This window comes from Corvus brachyrhynchos, unplaced genomic scaffold (assembly GCF_000691975.1).
Source record: "Corvus brachyrhynchos isolate BGI_N302 unplaced genomic scaffold, ASM69197v1 scaffold595, whole genome shotgun sequence".
In the NCBI taxonomy this organism is placed as follows: Eukaryota; Metazoa; Chordata; class Aves; order Passeriformes; family Corvidae; genus Corvus; species Corvus brachyrhynchos.
Window position 1 is genome coordinate 2173397 of NW_008238373.1, and position 13208 is coordinate 2186604.

The following is a 13208-nucleotide window of genomic DNA, read 5'->3' on the forward strand; positions in this document are numbered from 1 at the left end:
AGAGACTATGCAAAAAGCAAAAAATGCCAGTTTTACTCTTTTTGAAAATTTTTTTTAAAATGCTCAAAAAGGAGGATTTTTTGTATCATTTTCAAGATATAAAACCAAGGCAAAAGAAAAACTGAATAGAAGTTTTCTAGAGGAATGTCTCTTTTCTTCCCATTTTATTTTGAGGTAATAATAACAGTTGTTCTAGAAGATCAATCAAATCATGTGTCATGAGGACATAACCAGAAAATAAGTGGTCTGTGGTCAGACAGAGATATTGGAGGCACTAAGAGAATGTGTCCAGTAGTGATGCTAACCAATGCAATGCAACTGAACTATATTTTAACCAAAACCACCACATTAGCAAGGCAATCATACAATTCCTGTATAGACAAATTAATCAAAGAATAATTTGGGCTGGAAGGGTCATATATTGGGCTTTAAAGGCCATTTATTCCAGCCCTCTGCAATGAACAGGCACATTTTCAACTAGATTGAATACCAGGTTGCTCAGAGCCCATCTGACCTGACCTGGAGTATTTCCTGAGATGTGGCATTCTACCACCTCTCCAGTGTTCTAGTGTTTCACCACCCTCATTGTAAAAAAATTCCTTCTTAAATCTAGTCTGAATCTAAGCTCTTAAAACCATTACCCCTTCTACTGTACAACAGCAACCAACAGTCAATTTAACTGTAAAACATCAAGAACAGTCCTTTGAGGTATAACAGCATTTAACCAAATTTAAGGTCAGAAGATATTGCATCTAAACACAAAGATTGTTTTTTTCTGATCTCCTGTACGTTGCAAATCTCACTTCAGTCATTTAATCTGCTGTATTTAGGTCTGCTAGTGCCAGCTTGCCACAGAAGGCTTGCCAGCACAGGATTAAGGTGTGATGAAGGACTGCTGGGGGCTGGAGAACTTCATTCTGGTAACTTGTCCCTTCTGAGGCTAAAATCTGGACCTTGCTCTCAGTCATCCTACATCTAATCACAGCATCAGAGAGGAAAATGTTTTAATACTTGGCTTTTTGCTTTCAAAATTCCTCTGTGCCATTATTGCGTTAACTTCCAATTTTTGCTTTTGTTAGCAAACTTAGCTAGGCAGGTTTGCTCTGTTGTTTGGTTTTTTTTTTTTTTTCCAGAGACATTTATCCTAACTTCTTGAACATTTGCTCTTGTCAACGTTTTCCTCCGCATTCCTTAACATTTGTTTTAAATTCAAATGCTAAGTGTCTAAGGTCAGCCTCACCAACCTCAATTACATTTTCTACATATATATACAAACACACAGGTATACATATATTCCCATATATACAGATGCATATTCTCATACATACGTATATATATAATGAATATACAAATATCACAATCTTTTTTTTTCTACAGCACCACCTAGGGGACAGGACCCTTTCAAAGACCAAGTGTTTCAGACTGTGATTCCCAGCCCTATGACTGGGGTCTGTCTGACTTCCTCAGTTTTAGAAACTGGCTGCTTCAACTGTGAAACTCCTTTGATTTCACCATCATAGCTGTTTATTGTTTTGATAAAATGTGTAGACAGCATAATTGTCAATGATTTCAACTTTGTCTCTTCAGAGCCTGAAATAATTTTTGTTAATGATCTACAAACAGAGACTTCTTTTTGAAGAGCCACTTTTGGGATGGCATCCTTTTCTTAATCCATTTAGCGTATGCTTTATTGGTAATGTAGTTAGTGCAATAAAGTGATGAGCACATTCCCAACTTCCATTCTTTGCTTATGGGACTGCTTACTCATTTTGTATTAGGACTCACCAGAAATAACATATAACCTGTCCTGGATGCAAGGAACAGAAGCTGTTCTGCCCCTTCCCAGCAAGCATCAACAGACTACAAAAGCTGTGCTACTTCTGCAGCCTTTCCAGCCCATACACAAGGTACCTCCCCTCAAAGGAGTAACTTTCAACATTGTGAGCAGTTGCAGAAGACTGATTTTACATCTTCTTCCTCCAGCAGGTGATCAGATCCTCACACTCCTCGCAAGTTTTCCCTTTGTGTGACCTTCCTTTCTTTCGTGGCTGCACAGCCTGGGCTGACTTCCCAGCACCAGTCCCAGCCAGCTCTTTTTAAGCCCTTACCAGGGCAGTCAAGAATCTCCAAGGTGACTGGCCCACCGAAAGCTTTAGCATGTCTGAAGGAGTCAAGGGAAGAAATACTCTCCAATTCACAGAGAAAGGCCAAGAATCAGAAAGCTCCCTAGTAATTTTATTTTTTTTCCTGTCCACATTCATTCACTGCAGGCAACATTGGATTTTTTATGCCTCCCTTTCCCAAATCACTTAGCACTAGTGGGTATACAGCCTTCCACATGCTGTTTCACTTTTCCCTGTATTGTGGCAGAAATATTAGAGCATCAAGACATTTTTTAACTCTATCACTTAACAAGCAAGGTAAAAATTTCTTCAGACAGAAATTCCTGAATTCTGAGCTGCACTTTAGGTGTTCATTTCTTCTGTTGCAGTCTCTCTCTACAGACTAAAAACACTAGAATAAAGCAGAAGTATTCAAAGGAACAGTAAAATTAAAATACACTGGAAGGGGAGGTAGTAGGGGTCTGCATCCTCCCACAGGTGAAAGCTAAGCCCCTTGACTGACAAACTTTGCAGTAGTGTGCCTTGGGTACTCTACATAAGCACAGTATGTATTAATTGAATAGCTCATAGTTCACTTCACGTCCAAGATGAATTTAAAAAACAAATAAAGAATAACTAACTTTTGCAAAATGAGCAGTTTTTAGAAAACGGCAGGTACATTTTACTTTGGGTCAGCTTTAATTTCTGAACAAGCCAGGACACAACACATGTTAACAACTGCCACGCTTTATACAGATAAACACCACTGTGTGAGACAGTGCAGCAGCCCCCATAGTACTCAGACAGAAATTAAAATGTCAATTAAACTGACCTCATTTATTTTCACATTTCCTGACTAAACCTGCCTATTCCTTTCTCTACAAAATTTCCAAATAAGTTGTAAATTTCAATTATTCCAAGAGGTATTTCAGACCAAGAAAGTTTATTAAATTTATATTAGGCCATAAACACAATTGGAGGTACTAAAAAAAAAGAAAAAACAAGCAAAACCTGCAAATACCTCCTCTGCGTTCTAAGCAACAAATGAAACATCTCCTAAATTTATCTTTAAAGATCACCCATAAATTGAAAGTACCACCTTAAAATTACTTCTATAAGCATTCAACTTCAACATAATTTCAAACAAACCCATACAACCACCTTTGAAGATAATTCTAGATGTTGGCCATAGTTTTAGTTGGAGGCTTAGATTTCAATCACTACTTTTCAAGTTTTCCCATGAATATATGCAAGCAGCATGTTTATTATTTCAAAGGAAACTAATCCAATAACATAAAAGCATAAACTTAAAACAAAAAAACCACTCGTCTTCTCAATTTAGTGTATTTTATTTCTCAAAAATTCTGCTCACCATTTCTATTCATGTGTATATATTTTAAAGGAAATATGCAGTTTGAAAGCTTTTCAAGAAAAAACACTGGAAATTAAGAGCAAGGCACACTAACAGTTCAAGATGCGTACATGCAAAGATAACCATATGGTGATGTAACCTTTTCTTATGCTTTCAGTAGAATAAACAAAAGGAGTCTACCATAGTCAAGAAGGAAAAAAAGTGGTACTCAGGTCAAGTAAAAATATTTTTTAGAAAAAAAGCCTTCAAAACAAAACATGAGAGACCTTTATGAGTAGGGAAATGCTGAGGAAAAATCTCCAGCTCTTTTCTAATGTGTATTAACAAATGATACCACATATGTGAGGACAGTTTCATCTAGTCCTAAGGAGAGCAGCATACATAAATTGGAGAGAAGTATCTCACAGAGTTTACAATATCGCACCTGTGAATTATGGTTTTAAACTAGCGCTTTTTAAAGGGATATATGAAAGCTTGAGTGCTTTCATAGCATTTCACAACATTTAAGAAATACATATATTGACGAAGCATAATTATGCAAACCATCATACAAAATAAATAAACTAGGTACTTCACAGCACACAAAAAGGTGACAAATTCTCATGTCATAGACAAAAGCTTTGGTAGGAAAACAAAACCCCACATTTTGCATTACGTAGGTATTTCAGGGGAAGAGAAACGAGCAGCGTACATGAAATGATCTCTTTATGGAAGTCGCTATTACAGGTGTCAGTACTGCAACAAAAACCCACAAGCCTGTTAGTGAGAATCATCACAGAGGTGGAAACTTTTAAGTTATACTTTCAAAACCAACTCTTTGTTCATTTGTAACCAGATATTTGATGACCTTCATAGAGATAGGCTTGACCTAGCAACAAAATTTCAGTTTAGAAAACTGTATCATGCCTGCAGTTTAAATGCATCCTCACCTATCTTAAACTGGCATATGTGAGAGGTCTGCATGTCCTGTGTGTAGCCTCAGAGACTGCTATGCTTCAGGAGCAAGTGAGATCATCCTTGTAGATTTTAAAGGTTCAGCTATATCAGAAAGCTTTGTGCTTTCAACCATTCCCACAACAGCAGCATTCCTCCTGCATGCTACCATTTCATCTCCTCGACATACATGGGTATTACTAGACCAGCATAATTATGATTGCAGTGTAATTTAGTCCAGTTTGGAAACCAGAATGAGGTAATACTATGGTTCCATAACTATGTTATATTTCATAGAAAACTCTTATTGCAATGATAACAGTATCAGTAATTTCACAAATGCATATCAGAATGGATTATTGAAACATAACTAACAGTATTTGTTGATACACCTTCTTCAGAGTAAGTATATTGCTCACATTACATATTATTTCCTACTCTCTCCAACTCAAAATGGGTTCTGCTAATAATAAAAGCATACATTGCTTAAACCAGCTATGCAAGACAAAAGAATTTAAGCCAATAAATCTTTAGCTCACCTGGTGCAGGTTTTCACTTTTCCAAATGGTAATTATTTTTAAAGAATTTGAAGAAATGGGAGAATTAAAGAGAAAAGGCCCATGACAGAAAATTCAAACCATGTTAAAGGGGGAGTGTCTTCAAAAAATTGAATTTTTTTATTCAGGCTGCCCTAGTACTGGTACTATAGCCCTAAGCTCAAAATAAACCGAACTTTAATCTAGGTATTCTTGCCTTTCAGTCCATCATGCTTTCAGAGTTCAAAATAGCAAAGTAAAAATATGATTTTGGAAAAGATAAACACTTCTCTCAGACTGAGTAAAATTGATGCTAAGGATGAAAACACAACAAACAGACAGCAAACACCACAACATTCTATTTCATGTTTTACATGAATGCTGCAAACCTGAAAGATGTAAGCAGTTGAAACTGCACTAACAATGCTTATATACCTGCATAGTAACAGCTACTAGCTTGTCCTCCTACTGTTTTTTTATATGAATATCAAGAAAAAAAAATTAAGTCCAACATACTAAACTTAATTGGACCCTGTTTCTATAGAGGTGAATTAATTCATTTCTTTTGGCTCTTATAGTGGAAGAATTCAGTGCACATTTCCCTCAAGCATCTTTCTGGGAAAGGACTGGGCACAACATTTGTATCAATTCCAGCGTCATTCATCTCTATTAAGCATCTGATGATCAAAACTATATTCAACTTATTTCTTACAGATCTACACTGGCACCCCATAAAAGGCTATTCAGTATCCAAAGTGACAAACTGGGATCATTATGAGCTTTGTATGATTATTTTATGACTCTCACACCATGGATTAGCATCTCTATTTGGCTGTTATCTCTGTAGCATACTAAACATGACATGCAATTGCAGGCACCTTCAGCTAAATGCAAATCAAATCCAGGAGTTCAGAAGAGGCACATCAGCAGTTACAACTTCTAGTTTGACAGTAGGCAATAAAAGACAAGATCCTGCAAAAATCTGAGGGTATAAACAAAACGGTATGTTTATAGCACCTAAAGAGTAGTTTTGGCAAGTCCAGAGTTTTTCTAGAAGAGAACAAAAATCAGGTGAAGATGAGGAAAAACACAGCAGACAGTTAGAGGTTTTAGTCAAATGCTTTCTTCATTAGTCGATTCCCACTACAGAAGCCAACAGAGACTTCAAATGGATGAGTGAAGGTTTCCAGCTCCTCAGTCTTCTCTCAGGAAGAAGAGACAAGTGTCTTCTCCCTCCTGTTACCTCAGTGAAATGCTAAGTGTTTTGCAGTCATGCAAAATCATGCATCTCTAAGAAGCAATGAAGCTACAGTGAAGTCTTACAAAAGCAGCTTATAACCCCAAAACTGAACTTAAACTTGAAGGCTCTTTAAGTTTATATTTCAACTCTTCGTTTCACTCATGAAAGTTTCCACTTGTTGCTTAAAATAGCAGACGGAACATTTTTGTTTACTTCCACCCAAGAACAAAATTCCCTGAGATATCAAGGCAATGAAGAATATATGTACATGAGAGAGTGGAACAGCTTCTGGGGCCAAATTAGTCAAGTACTTTGTATATAAAATTAAGTATACCAGGAAGAGCTTTCTGATGTTAATTTTTTGCCTAGTGATAGAAAGTTATTATTGAATGCAAGTTTGATGTTCTTGCAAACATTTACATAAAAAGAATAAGAAAGTTATCTAAGAAATGCAATTACTGTACCTATACTAACCTCTAAGTACGCATATATGCCCAGATAACTCAGCCTTGACTCATTCATCATTTTAAATGTAATTATATAGGACTCAGCAAACAGAGCTCTTTTCTTCCTACTCCCACTTGCTCATCACTTCAAGTTATCACCTGGTCCTATGAGCAAAAAATCTTCTCACATAACTATACATGATGACAAGAATTTAGAACTTCTAAAGACATATTACATCTATGTACAAGTAATTAAAACTGAAGAGCAGCTATCATGTATGGACGGCCCTGCCAGACTCCTGCAATATGAAGAAGTAGGGGTGACAGAACTGTGCTTATACACATATTTACATATTTAGTCATTACTCCTAAAAGAAGGTGCCGGTAAACACTCCCAAGAGTATAACCTCTACCACAACTACACATGAAGGGGCTTGCATTGTTGGTTTGGGGTTTTTTTTGTATTTTTTGCTGTGAATTTTGTCAACAAATAATTTGCTTTACTTTATGTCTTGGCGTGACTCAACTTTTAATCCTTTCACACAGCTTTTTATATAAACACACAAGAAACTCAGAAGTATAAAATTTTTTGTCTTTTAAATGAAACTATAAAGCCAACAGATTCAATTTTGCAATTGATTGGTTTCAACCCAAATTACTATTGTTCCAGACTTTTTTAATGGCAAAACAGAGACCACACTGAATCATCATCTGTCAAGAAAATGTTACACTCAACCAGCAGTGAAAAGGCATGTAAATGCCATGTAAATATCTTGAGGTAACTTATATCTGAAAGAAAAGCCCATGCACAGAGTTTACAATTATCACTCAGGCCAAACAGTATCCTCAGAGGCAGCACAGAATTGAACCCATGGGTTCAAGGGTACATTTCTGACTTCCCAAGGACACAGTTGAGACCTTACCTTTCCCTTGGCAGGGCTTTTCTCCAAAGGCTTTGAATGATGAATAGGAACAATGTAAACACAGACACTGTCAGCCCCAGCTGCGTTCCTGTCTTTGCTTCACAGGCAGCCCAGCAAGTCCTGAGGTAGCACCAGGATTCCTGCATTTTATAGCTTTCGGGCAAAGCAGTGGTTACTTGAAAAGCTCAAGACAAAGCATAGCTCTTGGAAGGCTGCTCAGTGGTCAGTGTAGTGATAGCAGGGGATGCAGCTACAGGGCAGCCATCTCTCAGGTCACTCACATGCAACTCTCCCCTTCATGAGACACAGGCACTGGACCTTCCTGTTGAAGCTATACCATGTGATATGAAATACATGGAGAAAGAAAACACCTGTCTTACAATTAAGACAGAAAGAGAGATGCTTGCTAAGAAACAAAGAGGGATGCAACAGCAAGGCTGCAGTTCTCACTCAGGTATGTGCTAGCTAGTTACAAAAAGTATAACCATGATCTACAAGCAATGCAAACCAGAAAAGTTGTGTGTTTGAGGAAGTCTTCAGGAAAAGGAGAAGTATTCAAGAGTCCTTAGAACAAGACACCTGATGCTACCTTGTATGGCAAATGAATGATCTATCCCAAGCTAATGATTCCCCCTTCTTATCCAGTGATGCGTTTTATTGATGTGCAGGCATTCTGAGAACACATTCAACTCATAACTTGATCTGCGAAGATGTCCCACTCAGCCCTTGTGCTACTAAGCAAATCTACCCAATCTAAAGAAATCTTTTCACTTTACTTGCTGAGAAAGCAGAACAACTATCTTTTCTGTTTCCTTTTCAGTATTCAACCTGACTGCTTTCTACAGTTAAGAGTAAACTCATAGCAGAAACTCTTCCATTTACCCCAAAAGGGGATTAGGACTTCTTGGAAACATTTTAAAAATAAACAGTTTCCTTACTGTGTTTAAACAATGGTTATTTAAGCCATGAAGTCAAAATGACTCAGAGGAATTGTACTTGTCATTGTACAATTTTTAGCATGATCTACAATGTGACCAGGCAGCAATGACCTGTATTAATCACAGGCCGAAGTATAATTAAGGTAAAATTAATGTACTATGACGGTATGGCAAATGCTGTCCACGTTCTCACCCCTTCTGCTGGCTTGTCAGACTACTGTGCTTCTGGTGGAGAAGTGGTCTGCAACTGATGAACTCGTTTTGCACAGAGCAGACTCAAACAGATTAAAAAAAAAGGGGGAATCATTTGTGTGAGCATACAGAGGAATTCGTTACATACGGATTGTGGCAAAAGCAACAGGGCAGAAGAGCACTGCTAAATCTACCCAATTCCCTGTACAAGAGTTCCCAAATCCACCTACTCACTCTTTTTACTCCAACACACACAAACTCTCCTGTCTCATGCTTATGGTTCTGCTTGCAGTTCATGTTAATGGTGAAACACACCTGCTATACTGACACATTGTACTGGCCAAAGGATTTTTCAGCAACACAGTTTGTGGAAATACTTGACTACTACAGCCTTATAGTTCAGCGAGAAATATACAGCAGCCTCAGAAATAACAAACAGTTTCAAGAAAGAAAGCTGTAACAGGTGGCTGGGAAACTGGAAACACACTTCCAAACTACTTCCTCAAGCTAAACACCCAGAAAAAAACCACAAACATTTGACCCACATCAGGGTCAATGTTTCATGGGATTAGCTGTCACAGATTTATAGCAAATTTTTGGGAGAAGGGGAGTTTTTTATTGAAATAGATTACCAACTCCATATTTCAGGGGACAAAAAAAATACTTGATGACTCAGTAGTAACCATCAGTTTACAAACTCACAAGCACTTTGGGATACAGCTAGTCATGTTAAGATTAAATACAAAGACTTCTGGGAGCCAAATCTTAACATTTCTCCCTCATTGATAAGTGTCTGTGCAAATGCTTATCCATGTCCAAGTCAGGATACATGCTAGGGAACTATTTCACCATCATTTCCCATTATCTCATGCCTGCCATTGCCTCCAGGTTCCCATACCTCACTATCAGACAACTTGCATTGTCTCGTGGAAACCAAAATATCTGTCTAGATTTTCAAGGCATAATGGCAATGCCAAAGTTTGAAAGCACTGCACTTCAGATCTACAAATGACAGAAATTTAAACTTCCCCAGTTCCTCATTGACTAGAGTAATTATAAACTTTAAACTCTCTTGGGTGGCCAGCCTGTCTCTGCAGTAAGATAGCTGTCCTCATCTCCTTTCTCTTAATATTAACTAAACCTGGAGGATTAACAGGAACAGCAAAGGGGAAATCCCATAGCACTAACTCAGTAAAAATTAGACAGTATCACATCCATCTGCTGTCTAAGCTAGAGAGCTTAAAAGTTTTCTTTTCTATTAAGGTAGTAATATAGTTGTTGTGGAACTGCAGAGATTCATAGGTCATGCCTGAAAAATCAGGTAAGTTCCCTCGTCTATAGCTATCTGAGTAATTTTTACTTTGTCAGAAGAGTAAACAAATTCCTCAAGCCAGAGTTATTTCTTTCACATTTCTTATTGAAGTTTTTATGTAATAAAGGCACTTTGTAGCATACAAAGTTTTGAGTATTTCAGCTCAACTCTCATTACAACAGTTTCAAGGAACTCCTGAAATACAGGATTGGCAGCCAAAACTTCTAAATATCAGCAGGGGAATTGACAATTCACTACTTAGACACTTACTTTTCCAGGATGGACTACAACACTAAGCTGACATTTTCAATGACTTTCATCTCAGATAGATCAACAAACAACACAGAAGGAACCAAAAGCGTATAGCATCAAGGGTGTGCAAAAGGAAAACAAAACAGCTGGTACACAGGTCTGCTTACATAGTGCCTTTTTTTTCCCCCTCAAGAGGCCTAAAGAGCTTCAGCTGTGGTTATTTAAAACTCTCAGGGGTGGCAGAAACTGAGTGCATATAGCTGGTATTCTCTAGATGATTTCAGAGCTGCAAATTGATATAAGTAAATGTGAGCTAACAGGGTGTGGCTAATTCATAACCACTCTGATGCTAGCCCACATTTCTTTACATTAAGCTCATTGGGATAAAATGTCACAATATACTTCTGTGGCTGTTTGCACACGACATTTGCAATTACAGAACTAAAAATAGCCTTTCAGTCAAACATACTGTGCACATTCAATTTCGTGTCATCTTTTGGTGACAGTACAACTCGTGACCATACATTCCTTATTTCAATCACCTTTTCTTTGCCCATATCTGAAATTTTTGTTTACTTTATATGACCATCAATTTAGGTAAAGTTCAGATAGCTAGCAAACACTCAATAACTATTTTGCTACATGTAGCTCAAAAAAACTTTAATATAGTCATTTATCCATTTTAAAGCATCCTGCATCAGATTTCTGCTGAAGCCATTTTCACATATTTATACAACATTCCAGTGGGCCTAACATTTCACTAAATCCAGATAGTAAGAATTTAGTAGAAAGGGAAAGCCTTGCTACTAAATAACACAGTCAAATAACCTACTAATATCATTGAAACCCCAAGCAGTTTTCAACAGCTTACTGATAAGAGTCACCAGCTGCTCATCTTTTCGTTCAATGTATTACTCAGCTCTCAGTCAGCTCTCTCCAAATATTGTTGAAAAGACAAAATGCCAAAACAACACAAATCCATCATTAATTCTACTACTAATACAGCAATACTATATCAAGGATCTTTCAAACTTACAGGTTGATTCAGAATATGACTCTTACCTTCATATGCACAATACAAGTGGGATTCCTTCTGTAGAACCTCAACTCTTACTCCATGTGTGCCATTTCACTCAAGTTTCTCCCATAGTTCATGGTTTCTTCCGGATTTGAGATCTATTAACAAGCACAATCAAAACCAAAATTTCCTACCCAAGGCTATGAATAAAAAACCTCTATTCTTATGATTTTGTGCTTAACTACCTATTTAGAATATTTATTCCAGTTCCATGATTCTCACTAGTTTTAATATATATGGATCACTGCATCAGAAACAAACTCACAAATAACATATAAACAAGAATATTTGGGAAAATTGCATACAGCTAACGAACAGAAGTAAAGAAAGACACAACCAGAAATTCAAAAGGGAAGTTATAATCCTCAAATGAAAGGTTCTGGTCTGGCTGTACTCTGAACTAGGATCAGAGGAAGAATATTGCTTAAGCTTATCTTCATATGAAAATAGCTACACATTATAGCTTTAATCTCATTTAAATTAATATAATTTAACAGCTGCAAATAGTTTGGGGTTATTTATTTCAATTTATTTTTCTTAAGTTGATTAGGACAGGCCTTGAACTATATTTTGCACACGTACACTCCAAGTACATCATTAGCTAAAACAAGACCAGCTGACCACACACTTCTAACATTCACATTTCTGTTTCAATTTAACTAAGAGACAGTAATATCTTCAGTAGAAAAAAATGGAAAACTCAAAATTGTAAAGAAACACACAAGTAAAACTGACCAGAAAAAAACCCTACACTTTTCCTTGTCTGAGCTTAAAAAAAAAAAAAAAAAAGTAAAAGGGAAGTGAAATACAGGCTGAAGTGAAACCTCAATTTGTTCAAATCCAAAACAAAAAAAAAACCCCCAACCTTTAGTTTAACAGTGTTTGGTGTCACCCCACATTTTTAAGTAAGACAGAAACAGTTAGATGGTGTACACATACCACTACCAAAAGTAAGAACGCTCCTACGTTGCTTCCTCTTTATGTTGTACCTTTTAAGTTTAACCTTCTGCAGGAGGTAGTCAACCATGCCTAGTGAACCTTTCCTGCATTTATTCATTGCTCTTAATCATTAATAATCCAGGACACTTGGCATTAAAGACTGGGGGAGAGGTAGAGGGAGGGAAACAGGAGGGTAAAAGGGAATATCAGCACTACAGTTTTCTAGCAAACACATTCAGGCCCAAGCATAACCTATCATCTTAGTCATCAGACTTCTCAAATGCCCATGAGAAGTGTTTCTTTTTAGTACTTCTGTCAAAAAACAGTATGGTAATTATCTTTCATTCCCTAAACTGACAACACTAACCTGCATCTGGCCATGAGTTAGGTGCAAGACTTTCCACGATCCATGCAAAAATTAAATTACTAATTTAACACTGTAGATTCAAGTCACTTACCAATGAGTCCACAAAGCCTTGCATTTGTTTACTCTCAGAGCAGCAGCAGCAACATTACCAATTGAAAAACCAAGTGAAAGGCCATCAAAAGTTATTTTTATGGTAGTAAACAATAAACATGTAATGGAAAATAACTGCTCAGGCTAAAAAGAAACACGACCGCAGCATCAAAAAACACAATCAATTAAAAAAAAAAAAAATCTGCATATTCAAAGGACCAGTCTGGAAATCCAGGGCTTCAGTACGTCCAGCAATAAGATTCAGAAACACTCTCCTTAATGACATTGCAACACCCAATTCCAACTAGAATCAGAAAGCAGAATCAGAGTCACACAACCACAAAAGGCTGCAGCCCAAGTACTCTCAGTATTCTAGTATTCTTGTTACATAAATCAATATACAATGGAAATAAATGATTACCCATCCCATTATGTGAGCCATAGCAAGGAAAAGTTGCCATCTGATAAAATCAAAAGGATAACATTTT

General features: G+C 37.0%; 1 protein-coding gene across 1 annotated transcript in view; it reads right to left on the reverse strand.

The window, feature by feature from the left end:
- Positions 1 to 11411, reverse strand: part of CHRM3 (cholinergic receptor muscarinic 3) — a 251517-nt gene extending 240106 nt beyond the window's left edge. The window contains exon 1 of the mRNA XM_008635324.2: positions 11309 to 11411. The gene's annotated coding sequence lies outside the window, so the exon portion shown is untranslated. The remainder of the gene's footprint in view (positions 1 to 11308) is intronic.
- Between the last annotated feature and the right edge of the window lie 1797 nt (positions 11412 to 13208).